This window comes from Tachypleus tridentatus, chromosome 10 (genome assembly GCF_004210375.1).
Source record: "Tachypleus tridentatus isolate NWPU-2018 chromosome 10, ASM421037v1, whole genome shotgun sequence".
In the NCBI taxonomy this organism is placed as follows: domain Eukaryota; kingdom Metazoa; phylum Arthropoda; class Merostomata; order Xiphosura; family Limulidae; genus Tachypleus; species Tachypleus tridentatus.
This window is the reverse complement of record NC_134834.1, coordinates 137,745,645-137,760,120: the sequence shown is the minus strand read 5'-3', so window position 1 is coordinate 137,760,120 and position 14,476 is coordinate 137,745,645. Positions and strand designations below refer to the sequence as shown.

At 35.6% G+C, this 14,476-nt stretch overlaps 1 protein-coding gene across 1 annotated transcript in view; it reads left to right on the top strand.

Moving 5' to 3' along the window:
- The first annotated feature begins 917 nt into the window (after positions 1-917).
- LOC143230431 (inositol hexakisphosphate kinase 1-like) overlaps positions 918-14,476 on the top strand; it is a 93,956-nt gene continuing 80,397 nt past the window's right edge. The window contains 2 exon segments of the mRNA XM_076463974.1: positions 918-1,101; positions 13,207-13,263. The gene's annotated coding sequence lies outside the window, so the exon portion shown is untranslated.

Below are 14,476 nucleotides of genomic sequence, written 5' to 3'. Positions count from 1 at the left end.
TTTTTGTTTTTGTTTTAGAAATTGATACCACTAACAGAGAAATCGGTTTCAACCGTGAATATCATAATTGTATTAGTGATCTGGGTCACTTGACCTTCCTGTTCTGATGTCTTTATTTTATTATTTGGTGTGTACGCTGTCAGTAGATCACAATAATGACAGTGTGTATTCTTCTGAAAGTGATTACAATGTATTTAACCCATTAAAAGCAAATTTAGATACTAAAGGAAAAGCTCTTAACGTAATTTCGCTACGTAGATCCGTTCTCTAGTTTCGTGGGCGGTTGAAGTGATCGAGAGTGTGAATGAATTAACAAAATAAATAAATAAGAAGCTTTTATTAAACATTTTCCATTACAAATGTTTGTTTGTTATTAAGCATAAACTACACAAGGGGCTATTTGTGCTCTGACTACTTCGAGTATTGAAACCTGAATTTCAGCACGCACTGAACAACTTGGGGACGTATTATAAGTTTAAAGTTTTGTTGATTTTTAAGTTAGTAATCTATTTGGACGTGTCCGACACTAGTGGCTCAATGGTTGATGTGTATAAGAAGTTACACCGCTGAAAACCACGTTTTAATCATTGTGGTAGGAAGAGCACAGATAGATAGCCCATTATGTAGCTTTGCACATAACTAAAAACAAACAAACTTTCTGGACGTAATGGTATGAATATTTTGAATAATTATTTGATCAGAGGCATATGAATTCCTGTTAGGGATGTCAAGTAGACTACTGTATTAATTTTGTAATTATATGCATATTTACATTTCTACAGACCCTTGCATTAACTTAAAAAAAGAAAAAGAAATAGAGTTACATAAATACACGATAATTGTTTTCGTTTCCTTTATTATTTTTCTTTCTTTCATATATTTGCTCAATCACGATTGGTTGAAACCTGAACACAGTGCCTAAAACATTATTTGAGAATAGACCAACAGTGTGTAGACTGTGTACGTTATCGTAATAAATTTTCGCGTTTTGTTAAATATTATTATAATATTAGGCTTAGTACTCGCGTGATGAAGCGAAACTTTTTTCCTGGTTGTAGTGTTTTCTTAGCGTGTGAAATCTATAGTATACTTCGATAAATGGTAAGTGAGCTGTAAAAGTTTTTTTTTTTTTGCAAGATATAAATCTAAAACGGTAAATACAGTCTTCGTTATTGTTACAATCTACGATAGGTGCAGAGAAGTTCCCAATCCTAGTTTTCTTGTAGTACGATTATGACAATATTGGAAGTGAAATTAAAAGTTAATATATTATCGGTTATATCCAATTCTGGGATTTTTCAAGCCGATTTGTCGCTAAAATTTTTTTCTCTGATCAACTTTTATGAGCAGGATAAGAGTTTGCAAATAACTTTAGTCAATATACTTGTACAGCATTATACTTTGCAAATCATAGACGCCAAATTCTAGTTTCTACCTCTCGTTCAAATTGTATTTGTGTCCCATCTTAATTTTCGTTAAAGTGTAAATGGTGTTTTTTAAGTTGTATTCATTTAGCTTTGTTTTCAACGAAGTTGTTTAACTTTCGGTTATTCAACTTATTGATTGAAATGAAATGACCAGCTTGTTATTTCATTGTGTGGTTAATAATTTAGTTGTATATACTAGCATTTGTCAAAGAAAACATAAAAACGAACGTTTAACGATTGTTAGTTTATCGCACTGAGAGTAAGTACTGCTACAAGTAATAGTAATACTTGTATTATATACAAGTTATACTATATCGTGCCAGTGCTACTGAATATTATTACTAGGTCACTAGTACTAGTTATTAATCTTAACAAAGGGAATGTTGTAGGTAGCAGCATCAATTGATAATGGCCGCCGTTAAGGGTTAATGTAATTGGGATGCGTCACAGTTCACTGCTAGTGTTAAGATCTTTACTCATTTTGATTAACGCGAATGATACAGGTGAAGAAATGCTTAATAATTTATTTAAATTTACTGACGATATTAAGGTTTTTGGGTGTTAATAGTACTAGCTGTGACTGCGAGGAAGAGGAGGGTGCTTCACAAAAGGATTTGCATTATTTGGTGAGTTAGGTGAATAAATGGTAGATGGTTTTTGATTATAACAAATGCAAGGTATTTCTTCTGGGATATCATATTTTGAATATTATGTCGGTAGGGATAATCTTAATGGTGTTATGAAAGAAAAAGATTTTGGTGTTTTAGTCGATCATTTTGAAGCCATTTAAGCAATGTGCTGTTGCTAGTGATACTCATAAGGCAAATGGAGCTTTGGATTGTGTCTCCAGAAATATTGAATATAATATCATAAGTCTAAAGAGGTTATAATATCATGTGTAAAACACTGGTTAGGCCACATTTTGAATGTTGCATTCAGTATTGGGTTCCTTATTTCAGGAAAGACAGAATTATTTGAAAGGGTTCAGAGTATTGCTACTAGTATGATACCTGGGAAAGAAAAGTTGTCATACAAGGATAGTTTGTGTTCTTTGAAAATGTCTTGTCTTAAAAGAAGTAAAGATCTAATTGTAAATGGAATTGATAGTGTTTATGCACAATCTTTTTACACAAATGAATAGTGAAAATGGTAAGACTATTCAAATAAAGTGCAATAAAATAGAAAATCGGATGCCCTCTTTCCATGCTTACTTGTTATATCCTCTCTTTCAGAAATTGCTAATAGTTTTGTGACATTCAATACTATATTTATAATCAATAAGAAGCTAATACTTTCATCTATCAAATGTATTGTTTTCTCTACAGAGAATTGTTCGTGTTGCTTTCAGTCAATCTTGATTCTCTTAGGAAAATGCTTTGACTAATTTAGTTGAATTTGTAACAGCTCTTGTTGATTAGTTAGAAAGCTGGACAAATTGTGATACTAATGAGATATTTCTCTTTTTGGATGTTGTTATTCCTTGTTCTTTGGTGCCTTTAGTCAAAAATTAATTTAGTGCAGTACTATTATTAGTAGGAAAAAGAATTAAGTATCATTGACAGTTGAGAGGAAAAAAAAAGGATGTCCAGGTAAGGACTTTTATTTCTTGTTTTTCAGTTGTATTCTTTGTAAAAGTAACTGACTATAAAATGTAAAAATAGGATTTGTGTGCATATTGACAAATTACACTGGCTTAAAAGTAACTTTGCTACGTGATCGAAGTTAATGAAATCCTCATATTTGCTGAACTGATTATAGTATCTTTTATTTTTTTCAAATTTGTTCCTGAAATTTTAAGGACTGCTGTTATTTAAGCAAATAACTTGCACAAATATTTGTTATTACAGAGGCCTCTATATCACACCTTAACCATATGATTATGATCCACTTACATTGTAAGTAGGTATGCAGTTCTCATGAAAATTCTTTATAAAAATGAAAGCAGTTGATAAAATAGTTTTAAATTTGTCTTGCACAATCCTAAGACTGTTGTTTTAAAAAATAAAACAATTAAATTTCATTTTTTCTATTTATGATAAAATGTTATTTAATATAGTTATATGTACTCGGAATCAGAATAGATCACAAGCACTGTGATTTTCATTTCAAGGACAAAAACGCCATTTATTATAAAACAGTTTTTGAATTTCATTTGCATAATCTAAAATTTCTTAAATGAATATCCCCTTGGGGTGGATTCCTGTACATGGTGAATGGACCTCCCAGGGAAGGTTCTTTCAGGTTACCTCCTCTGGGATCTAAACATCCATCCACGTGTTTGCCGTGCATGGCAACCCATGAAGGGGAGGAGAAGATCCTGGTGGTTGAGGGGTCCAACCCTAACACACCATTTTGGACTCGAATTCCTGTAGATGGGTGGCCTTGGGATGGCCACCCTTAGGTCAATAGGCTGGTCCACTTGGGCTAGGGTCGACCAAGTACCAGTGTTGGATGTTCTCAACAGGTGTTGTGGACATTGTATCTGATGCTGGTGTTTGGGTATAGTGCTCATGATACCCTGGCATTGCTGCAGTGTCCTTGCTTGACATTGTAGTACATCCTCTCGTAGGGCTTCATGGTGGGTGGGGTCAGTGGGCACCAAAATCTTCACTTTCCTATGGTTCCTCCTAATAAAAAATTTAAATAAAATAGTGAAAAACAGTCAACAGGTAAACGACCATGTCTTGAAGTCTTTGATCAGCAATCTTCAACATCTGTACCACCAGTTTTCCCATCCTACATTCTCTTTCAGAAAATCCTTTTAGGGCAAAGGCCCCTCTTTTTTATTCAGAAGGGACTGGAGGGACTTGCTGGCTCTCCAAAGTCAGTAAAGAAGCTTCAATCTGGAGACATATTGGTTGAAACATCCACATCCCAACACAGTGAACTCCTCTTGAATTCAAAGGCAATTGGGGATGAACCTATTGAGGTTACCCCTCATGCTATCTTGAATTTATCACAAGGAGTTGTTGTTGAGAGGGATTTGAAGAATGTCCCCGAGTCGGAGATTCTTGCTGGTTTCTCCACTTAAGGAGTTTCTGCAGTTAGGTGCATCTCCACTCGCAAAGATGGAGTTACACTGCTGACACATATCCTCATTTTGACATTTACATCACCACGTGCTCCTGCCACCATCAAGGCAGGTTATCTAAATTGCAGGGTATGGTCGTACATTCCAAACCCTTTCCGATGTTTCCAATGTCAGAGGTTCGGCCACTCAAAGATGTCATTTTGTGGTTCCCTGACATGCGCTCGTTATGGTGGCAAGGACCATGATTCCTATGAGTGTGACATGGACCCACATTGTGTCAACTGCAATGGTTCTCACCCTTCCTACTTTTGTTCTTGTCCTAAATGGTTGGAGGAAAAAGAGGTGCAGCATTTGAAAATGACTCATAACATTAGTTATCCTGAGGCTCGGAAATTGCTGCTGCACTTCATTCCACAACTACAGTGGGAGTGCAGACAGATCTCTGTGTGCCTCCAAGAGAATCATTCTCTAAACAAATGAAAAGCCTTATGATCTCCATGGTTAAAAAAGTTGATGAATCAACTTCTACTCCCATCTATGTTCCTATACATTCCAACAAACACCAAGATCCACATCCTTTGGTTTCAAATACAGGCATTTCTTCACATACATCTTTTTCTCCCACCCCAAGATGCAAAACAATCATTCATTCACGTCCTCAGACACTGGAATCCCCTTCCAACAACAAAGACCTGCCCAATCGACCCAGGACAGGATCCATGGAGGTCAATAGACCTCCTCCGAATAAGGACAGTAAGGAAAAAAAGACGTGGTCATAAACGGAAGGGTTTTTCCAGCCACTTCACCTATGCATCATTAAAAATTGCCACCTTGATACAATTGAACTGTCGAGGTTTACTTTCTAATCTGGATGACATCAAAACACTGATTGCTTCCTACCATCCTGTATGTCTTTCCTTACAAGAAACATTTCTGAAACCTGCCGATTTCTGTACAGAAATGACAGGTTGTGTGACAGACGTGTACATGGAGGGGTGGCACTGTTGGTTGATCAGCATGTGCTTACCCTGTCTTTGTCACTCAACACACCCTTGGAGTCCGTAGCCATCCGTGTTTCCTTGGGTCATACCCTTGCTGTTTGTTCTCTCTACCTGTCACCTGGAGAGACATAGCATCAGTCAGATCTTGATGCTCTCGTTGAACAGTTGCTGTCTCCCTTTCTAATCCTGGGGGACTTTAATGGACATCATCCCCTCTGGGGAAGTGCTGTTATCAATAGTAGGGGTCGTTCTGTAGAGTGTATGCTATCTAATCACACCCTTTCTCTTTTTAATACTGGTTCTTCCACTTACTTTCATGCACCTAGTCAGTCCTTTACCACTATTGATCTCTCAGTTTGCTCCCCTTCATTATTCTCCCAATTTTCATGGAGGATTGACAATAACCCCCTAGGCAGTGATCATTTTCCTATACTTTTGAGAGAGACTGGCCGTGGTCAATGCTTCCCTACATGTCTGCCCCTGTGGAAGCTGGATCATGCAGATTGGTCCACTTTCACTGCTCCCCCAGAACTTGATTGTGCCATCGTCTGTCAGCCATTAGTAGATGACTGTGTGGTGGCAGTGACTGACTACATTATACAAGCAGATGCTCAGTGTATTCCTAAAACCTCGACACGTTTTCCACTATATCCTCGTCTGTGGTGGAATTCTGCCTGCCACATGGCATGGAAGGCTCAAAAATGGGCCTGGGATACTTTCCGTAGATATCCCACACTTTCAAATAGCAACGCTTTCCAGTGGGCCCGTGCACATGCTAGGTGGGTAAGACGTCAAAGCCAGAAAGAATCTTGGATTAAGTTCACAACTAACATATTTTCTACTACCAGTTCCAAGGTCATATGGGACAGGGTTCAAAAGGTCAGCGGGTATGACAATTTTGTTCCCCTCTCGATCTTACTCTCTGATGGCCAAGAAGTAGCTGATACCCAGAGCATCACCGATACTCTAGGTGAAAACCTTTGCTGGGTATCTTGCACTTCTGCTTGTTCCTTCACCTTGACCATCAAGACTCAGGCAAGACTCACCTCTTTCCTTTCGAACTGTCTCTTTGACTATAATCATCCCTTCACACTGGTGGAACTGAAAATGGCCCTTCATTGGTCTGGCAGTACATCTGTTGGATCAGATGATTTACACTATGACATGCTGCGCCATCTATCTCCTGCTTCTCTTGATATTCTTCTAATTGTTTTTAATCGGATCTGGCAGGAGAATGTTCTTCCTAATGCCTGGCTCCAGTCTATTATCTTATCTTTCTCTAAGCCTGGGAAAGATCCCAAGATTCCTTGAAACTACTGTCCAATTGCTTTGACGAGCTGTCTCTGTAAGACCTTAGATAGGATGGTTAATACTCCTCTTGTTTGGTTCCTTGACTCAAACAACCTCCTCTTGCCCACCCAGTGTGGGTTCCGATGGCAGCACTCCACCATGGACCATTTAATTCAACTTGAAACATCAATCAGAGAAGCCTTCCTCAAACGACAACATCTTGTATCAATATTCTTTGACATAGAGAAGGCTTATGACACAACATGGAGGTATGGCATTTTGCGAGACCTCTATACATATGGGTTACGTGGCCATTTACCTATGTTTATTAAAAATTTTTAACAGACAGGAGATTCCAAGTTCGTGTGGGTTCAACACTTTCCCGTTCTTTTCTACAGGAACTTGGGGTTCCTCAGGGCTGTGTTTTGAGTTTCACACTTTTCAGAAAAAAGATTAATGCCATAATTGAACAACTCCCTCTCACTGTTGCAAAGGGGCTCTATGTGGACGACTTTCACATCTCATGTCATTCATTGAATATGAGATATATTGAACAGCAACTACAAACTACTTTCAGTCATGTACTGAAGTGGACCATGGCAAATGGCTTTACTTTCTCTCTCTAAAATCTTTTGCATGCACTTTTGCTGCCAACGGGGTATTCACCCTGATCCTGAAATCCGTATCGGTGAAATTTCGCTGCCTGTGGTTTCTGAGACCAAGTTCTTGGGGCTTATCTTAGACCATAAGCTGACCTTTATACCACACTTAAAGCAGCTACAGGTCAAATGCACAAGAGCACTGAACATTCTCTGTGTCCTCTCCACCACCAGTTTGGGAGCAGATTTATGTTCTATGTTAAAGACATATTGTGCTCTTATTCAGTCGGAACTCGACTATTGATCACTGGTCTATGGCTCTGCCAGACCCTTGGCCTTAATGATGCTAAACCCTGTTCATCATCAAAAACTTTGACTCTGCACTGGGGCTTTCCACACCTCCCTAGTTCAGGGCTTATATGTAGAATCTCGTGAACCTTCTTTGCACCTTTGCCTCTTGCAACTGTCTTTACTATTTTCTTCAAAACTTTGTTCCTTACCAAAGCATTCCACCTGGGTTATGTTTTCCTTCCTCAGTGGGCCATACTTTTTCAGAACAGATGATCTGCCATTGCTCCTTTTGGCATTCGCATCCAGGAACAATTGGATGAATTGGGTTTGTCCTTGGATAACATTGCAGAATCCACTGGTCAGCCCATTCCACCATGGCTTCTTACAGTCTCCAAATGTGACTTTTCTTTAAGTCATCTGAGAAAAGCAGATACTCCCAATTGGAAGTACCGTCTTTTATTTACTGAACATCTTTCGAACAATCTTTCCGTTCCAATATATATGGATGGTTCCAAATCAGGTGACTCTGTGGGCTCTGCCATGGCTTGTTGCGGTTTGGTGTTTGTGCGCAGAATCCCCTCTTCAGCTTCTGTGTTCACTGCTGAACTGAGTGCCATTTCTCTTGCCGTGGATCATATTGAAGCTAAGCAGTACTCCAACTGCACTACTTATACTGACTTGCATAGTTTTCTACTGGCCTTGGAATCGCTTCACGTTGGTTCACACCCTGTTCTCACTGATATTCAAAATCGACTGGCCCATTTGTCATTAACATCTACTTCTATCCACTTTTTCTGGATACCAGGCCACGTAGGTATTTGTGGGAACAAGCTTGCAGACACAGCAGCTAAATCTGTCTGCTCTGGCACTATCACCACTTAACCTATTCCATACATGGACTATGGTCCTGTATTGAAGGCTCGGCTCCATGCCAGCTGGCAGTCAACTTGGAGTGAGCAAAGCAACAACAAGCTGTTCCAAATAAAACCCTATATTGGACTTTGGCCGTTTTGCTTCCATAAGGATCGGAAGGTGGAAGTTGTTCTGACTAGACTACACATTGGTAACAATTTTTTAACTCATAGTTTTCTTTCATCTGGAACTGATGCACCAATGTGTAGTTTGTGTAGCACTCAGACCACTATAAGCCACATTTTACTTTCTTGTCATCGTTACGATGCTCAACGACGAGCCTATTTTGAACATGTTCTGTCCCACGGTTTGTCCATAACATTAGACAGTGTTATTGGTGACAGTAACACTGTCCACCTTGATAAAGTTTTTTAGTTTTTAATGGCCATTAATCTTTTTAATGTCATTTAAGTGTTTTATATTTTTTCATTAAACCTTTTTTATTGTGGTTCCCTTTTAAGAGTTACAGTTCGATTTGAAATTAGAACATGGCTGTAACATTAAATAATTCAACACCAGGACTGGAAAGGCCAATTTCAGGTGACTGACGCTGCTGTTTGAACTACCTGTTAGTGGTCCTGATGAGTTATTATTACAATTTTGCTGCATGTCTTTTAAAACTTTTATTACTTTACCTTTTGATAATGGACGTAATGACACATAACCCTGAACCAGGACTGGAAAGGCCAACTTCAGGTGACTGACTGACTGTTCTTGTACTTACCTGTTAGTCTTCCTGGCAGGTTATGATAATTACCATTGTGCTACAGAAAGTTCTTTACAACTTCTATTACTGTACTTTCTCTCTTAACATTGTAGACTAGATGTCAATATTGGTTTTATGGTATTTATGTTTTTCAATGCTGTTTTGTTTTACTTTCATTTCCTTTTATGAGTTTTACTACATTTACTTTTACCTTTTTACTGGAAGTTTGGTACAGATAGCCTAGCTGCTTTGTGCCATAAAACACTGAATCAACAAATCAACCAACCTAAATGAATATCAAATCTTTTTAAAAGTAAATGTTTGTATTTTGTTTTCCATTTTCTCTATTATATTATTAAGTTTATGTATTTTAATCAATACATAGTGCAACAAAATGATTAAATTTAAGAAATAGAAATGTGTACATTCCTTTTTAAATTTTTTTACAGATTGTTTTGTGATCTTCATTTTTCTCATAAGCACAATTTTACATCTTCATCTTTTCACTTAGCTTATTTTTAATTTACCTTTCCAGTTCTTTATCTTTTATTTTTGATTCAGGTATGCCAACCTGTTCCTGCCAACATGATCCTGTGGTTGTAATAATTATTACAGGGCAATGGTAGTCCACAAACTTTCACTAACACTTGAACATGCAAATGATGCTATCTTGTTTAGATATTTCCACAAGTCAAACTTCATTGAGTTAAATGTATACAATCATAAAATTTTCAAATATGCATTTATATGTGTATAAAAAAATTATACATAATTAATTAAAATAAAAATGTAAAACTTAAATACAATGTGTTTAGCAAACTAACAAATATAAGGCAAGAAACATTTGCCAAACACAAGGTACCCTTTAAAAGAAAACAGTGGACTAAGCTTCTTTTCTATTTCATGCTATAAATCCATTCACTAGTAGAACTTTTCTTTAGGCTATAATTGAATAGTGGAAAATCTCTTTTCTTATTTGTAACAATCATGTCATTCAACTTCAAACTGTCCTCAAGAAACATTGCTTTGACTTTTCAAGTGGGTATGGCTGATGTTTAGCTTAGAAGTATTAGAATGTTAAACCTCTGTTGAGAAACCATTGGAAATTTTCCAGATGCTAGTACAAGATAGGTTTGACTTCAAACTTCAGTTTGACCTCATATGCCAACAGTCTTTATTTTGTATTCAGTATTTTATAATAGGTCATAAAGTTTAGACTTGTAACTACAATCAGATCAAGTGACAGGAAAACCTATAGCTTTAAATCTTTATTTTTAATATAAAGAAATAAAACATAGATAATATAAAACTAATAATACTCAATAATAGTAATTTCATTAAAATACATTCATATTAAAGTGGTTTAATTAATTTTGAATATAATTCAGTAAATACATACAGAAGGGGTTTAAAAATGGCAACATTGACAAAGGAGTTAAAACCACCCTCTCCATGTTCTTGAAGTTTGCAGCTCTTATGATGAGCTAATAAACACTTTAAAACCATATTGATTATAAATATTCTTTGAAAGAAAAAAAAATTTAAACATCATACAGGCCTCAGATTTCTCTTGTCTGCTTCTTTTTTTTTTATGCAGAATGAGTTAAAATTATCAGTCGGTTGTGTAACAGGATGAGTGCATTTTTCCAAAGGAAATATAAATATTCAAGGTAAGAATATGTGCTCGAGTGAATGTAGTAGATTGTAAGTGTAAAATGTTAGTGTGAGAGAAAAATAACTAGATGATTATGTATTGCTTCAAAACAAAAACTTAACTCGTGAGTGAGTTGTTGCTGTGAACAAATGTGCTTTTTTTGCATTGGCCATACTTTATGTAGCAATAAAGTCAGTAAAACGAGTGCAAGGTTGGTTGTAATTTATTTTCTCCAGTAAATGAAATATTTTAGATGTAACTTGATTAAAAAAAAAAAATTAAAATGCCATGTTCTTTACTGTAAAAATATCAGACATCTGAAAATATATTTAGGGTGGTGGTGACAGTAAGCAAAGAAACAAGACAAAAGACTAAAGTGGAAAAAAAATTTAACTCACCGTAAAATGTATTGTAAGAATAGAGATTAGTCCAAAGATAATTGTTTAGAAAAATTACCAGTGGGAAAAACTGAAAATGATGAATTGTTCTGTTAAGAGTGTCAACAATTTTCAGAACTTTCAGATTTATACTTGTCCTTAGCTAAAGACATTATTGTAAAATACAGAAAAGAATTTTTGAAATACTGCAATAAGTGTGACAAACACATGAAATGTATTGAAAGTATAGATGGTTTAGACAAACCCATTGAAATGCAGCTTGAAAAAAGCGTAAAGAGGCCAGATGATGGGGGGGGATGTATATAAATGTTTATCACAGCTTACTATATGAGGTGTGATAAAAAATTCTAAGACTTCTCTTTTATTCTGAAGAATAATCTACATACATCAGTATTATATGCTATCCCCTTCAAAGTAATCTCCCCCAGATAATAGACGCTTGTTTCAGCATTCCTTCCATTTTCAGAAGCAATGCTGGAAGTCTTCAGCTGTTAAACAGAAAGTTCTGCTTTCACATTATTATGGATGGTTGGAATGTTATCAAATCTTTCCTTTAATGTCAAAGGAATGTATTTTATACCAATAATTCTTAAATGCAAAGGTGCATTGTCATGAAGAAACCAGTGACCATTCTCCCATAACTTGTGGCAGTTTCTTCTAGCTTTCTCCCTCAAGTAAATTAAGGCCTTTTTATAGTTAATTGTTGATCACTTCAAATTTTTTCTTTCTCCTCGGTGAATATTTCATCAGTGGATGATGTTGACAGTCGCCTAGAACATGGGTTATATTTGACCGATTCCCAGCCATCTTAGAAGCGTTCTATCCACTGGTACTTAAGCAGTCATCACCAAAGGCAGTTCTTAACATTTTGAGGACTTCTGTCCTATTTTTCACCCAAAACATTGCTCTTCTTTTTTGTCCATTTTTATTATGACAGGGGCAAGAGATATGTCTGTCTTTGAACATGTTTTTCTCAACACAACATAAGGTCTGGAGAAATGGCTTTTGTGGGGTAGATCACTGTTTGTACTTTGTACACATCTCAGCAAAGCTCACTGCCTCTGTACTGGCACCTGTAATAGAAAAAGCTTTAGAATTTTTTTAATCGGACCTTGTATAGCAAGAGGAAATAATTCATTCGGAAAGTTTTTTTTATTTCTAACTACAAAGCAAAAATAATAAAGTTGGGACAAACCATTTGAGTGACAAGGCATGTAAAAATTTTTATATAAGCACTATTTGGGATTTTAAATATGGAACAACAGAAAAATGTAAGAAAGGCCAAATTTATTAGTATCATCATGGATGGATCTCAAAGTAATGGTTAAACAGAAGTCAGTTTATGTATGCTATGTACAACAAATGGAGAATTGAAAACCAAATTAGTTTGCATGGTGGCATCTGATCATGGAAATGTAGCTGGAGTAAAAGAGGGAGTTTTGGAAAGGCTTAAATCTGGAAATTACACTAGTAAGTCTTAGTGTAAAGCTTGTTGGAATGAATATAGGTGGGGTGTTTGTGAATCTTTGTGAAACATTATTACTTAATTATAAATTACAGTAAGTGAAATTTAGAAGAAATGAGTAATGTGTCAATTTATTTGGACTTCACACAATTTAAAGTTAGATGTTTGAGTCTAAAAAGATTGTTGGTATCTAGGTAAAGTTAAGAATGTCTTGAAAGGCATTTGTTAGTTATTTCCTAAAACAAAGTGAGAACTACACTAAGTTGCAGATGCATAGGATAAATTAAAGCACTGTGATGGTGTTCAACAAATATGTTGGGTAGTAAACAATACCAGAGCACTGAGAGCTGTCCTAAACAACTGTCAGTTAATACTTTATAATTGGCTAGACAATTTTGCTATCTGATGGTACAGTTAGTTCTTTTTTAACAGAAGAAAAGGCTGACTGCTGAAGTAGAAAACAAGGTGAACAAACTAAAGGAAAAGTTTGTAAGTATGAAAAAAAGGTAAAGCAAAATATTGAAAAAGTCTACATGAAGCTTAAATGGTGAACCTAGAGGGCCAGAAATAATTATGCTCAGACAAGAGACATCATATTGGTACAGAGCAAATAAATGTTGGCATTTATGAGTTTTTATTAGCAGTAAATTTCATCTGGAATATAAATTTTTAAAACACTTTGAAAGAGAATCACACTCATCATCATGAATCATGCTCTTTGTTCAACATATTTAATTTTGTTAATTTTTCGAGGCACTTATGGTTTCCATCTTTCAGTACATGATTTTCATCTTTGAAGTGAGGGTAATAGTGTAAAATGGGTAATGTAATGGATAGTGTAATGCTAGAAATGGTAAAATTATTAATTAAGACTATTACTCTTGTCAGTGCATAATATTTGCTGGAAGAGTAGTTGGACTTAAATGTACATTGCTAGAAATCTCAACAGACCTGTTGTAGATGCATATGAAACACCTTGATTAATGAGGGTCCTGAGTATTTCAAACATATTTTAATCCTAGTAAACATTAGGTTGACAATTTCTTCATTAAAGGCAGAATATGAAAAGAAACTTACCAAACTTAATAACGTTAAGACAAGGACAAGAATATCTAAATCAAGAAATTTTTGCCTGTACTAGTAAGAATTAAGATTAATTGGCTTACATCAGAATATTATAACCCAACGAAAAGGCATTGTGGAATGGTTAAACAGTTGCCATGAAATAAGATGCACCAAAAGCCACATATGCTCTGGTTCTAGGTAAATGTGGCAAACAAACAGCAGACAGCCTCTAATGAAAATGAGTCTGAGTAAATGGTGGAAAATTAAGTTAGATATATTTAAAACTTAAAATATTATAAGGATAACAGTTGGATTAAAGTAAGACTAAACCAAGAAAATAGAAGTAAAAAGTGTTGAACCTATACAAATTAAACTAGTGTTCAAGGTGTATTTAGTATTTACAAAATTATCTACATTAATAAGAATAGAAATATTGTTATACATAATCTTTGTTTTAGTCACTTTGTTGGTACTTTGCTTAATTACTTGTACTGCTTTTACACAGTATTCACAATATTATAGTTTTCTATATTATAAACAATTGAAAAATGTAGGACAAGTTGACAAAGGAAACAAGTTTGAGTCCTGGTTTTAGTATTATAACATTTTGATTATAGTAACTGGAGGATAGTTATTA